The following is a 2238-nucleotide window of genomic DNA, read 5'->3' on the forward strand; positions in this document are numbered from 1 at the left end:
TGGTACAGAGAAGAACTGGAAACACAGGGAATCCAGGACAGATAAACCCCTCAGGACCAGTAATGAGAGTAGTGATACCAGGAGGGGAAGGGGAAGGTGTGGGACAAACAGGGATCCAATCACAAAGAACTGCATATAACCCCCTCCCTGAGGGATAGACAACAGAAAAGTGGGTGAAGGGAGACATCGGACAGTGTAAGACAATGACAAAATAATAATAATTTCTAAATTACCAAGGGTTTGAGAGGGAGGGAGGGGAGGGGAGGAAGGGGAAAAAATGCTGATCTGTACCAAGGGCTCAAGTAGAAAGAAAATGTTTTGAGAATGATGATGACAACAAATGTGCTTGACACAATGGATGGATGGATGGATTGTGATAAGAGTTGTAGGAGCCCCCAGTGAAGTGATTTAAAAAAACAAAAGACATGTCAATCAATCGTGGCCATTGAAATTCCCATGGGACCTAGTTCTACTCTGACACATGGGGTCACCATGACTTGGAATCAACATGATGGCGATCAGTTTGGGTTTTTGTTTTACAGAAGAGAGAACACGTGATGGCAGGGATTAGGGGTAGAAGAATCAGATTGCAGAGCATGACGATATTCCCTGGCGTTGGAATTGTATCCTGGAACAAGGTGATGTAATCCAGTAGTGGTTATACATGCATATGTTAAACCTCACAGGTCTGGACATAACCCCAAAGCATATTTTTCTGTACGTAAATTAAATGAAAAGTCTATAGAAAAAATGGGTCCAGCACCAGTAGAGTTGATCAGAGGTCAGACCTTCTAAAGAGCAACTGTCCTCTGGTTTGCTTCAAGAATTCTCATCCCACTTTTTCCCCTTTACTTCCTTCCATACCTACGCAAGAAATAAAAACGTATTAAATATTCTTCTTCAGACTTGAAATCAAATCAAAGTAAAAGCAAAATTAAAATAATTCATGAAACCACAATTTGAAGAGTTTGAAGGACATAGAGGATAGGGAGTGAACACCTGATTCAATCCTTTCAGGAAGAAATACTTCCATCCTCCATTCTGACTCTCCGGGGTACCTACTCTGGATTTCACTAGCTATACAACCGTGGTATGTATGGTTCCTTAACTGCTATGGACCACAGTGTTCTCATCAGTAAAATGGACACAATAAAAGTACTTACTCTGCCAAGCACAAAAGGACAAGTACAATGAATCCACTGAAGTAAGCTTAAAAAAAAAAGAATGAGGTCCAGCAATGATGGCAAGGGCCAAACCCAATCCAGGATACATACAGCACCCAACTAAATAAGAGGGAGAAAGAAAGAGAGAGAGGGGGGGAGAGAGAGAAAAGACTTGGGTAGGTGGGGAGCAGGGCACTAACCCACCCAAGGGGAGGGTATTGTTTATATCTCCACAGGAGAGGGAGAGCGAGACCAGGCTTCAATATGATGCGCCAAGACGTGAATACAACATACCGGCATGTACCAGGGAACCAATAGAAAAGTCCGCGGGAGGGCCCCAATCCCAACTATGTGGATGCCTCCCCTCCCCTCTCAAAAGAATGCACTTCAGAGGACAGCACTGGGGATACAGCTTGGGGAGATTAGAGCCCACAGGAATAATGAAAAGGGACGGAGAAGGGGGAGAGGACATCCTGGCCCACCAAGCCCCAAGGAAGATATTCCTGCTCAGAGCAGACAAAGCTCAGGGAGGACCATAGGACCAGCCCCACCACGGGACACCACGTCCCTCACTAAACCATAGCACTGCAGGGAGCAACACTAGAGACACAGTGTGGGAATAGTGCACAATGTGATACCATCACGCTGGGCGGAAACACTAAGGGCATGCAACAGAGCAGCAAGAGGAGGAAGTGAGGAAATCCCTGGGGGATACCAAAAATAGACTTTGGAGACAGAGTGTGGCACTCCATTAGACTCAACTGGAAAACACTCGTACAGGCCAACAAACAGACCTTGAACTATCTACAGGCTTTTTCATTTTCATTGGTGGCTTTCTTGTTGTTGTTGTGTTGTTTTAATGTTTTGTTCTTGATTTCCTTTGTTGTTTTATTTGATTTTGCCTGGGTTTTGCACTTATTAATGTATCTTCGTGTCTATCTAGATACAATAGGTGGGATAAATAATTCAGAGTGGAGACCCAATGCCTATCTGTAGAAAATTGGACATCCCCTCACAGAGGGGTCACAGAGATGAGCCAGTAAGGGTGCAGTATAGCACTAATGAAACAACACAA

Source organism: Echinops telfairi, unplaced genomic scaffold (assembly GCF_000313985.2).
Source record: "Echinops telfairi isolate 266 unplaced genomic scaffold, ASM31398v2 ScPeMD7_7416;HRSCAF=8454, whole genome shotgun sequence".
Taxonomy (NCBI): Eukaryota; Metazoa; Chordata; class Mammalia; order Afrosoricida; family Tenrecidae; genus Echinops; species Echinops telfairi.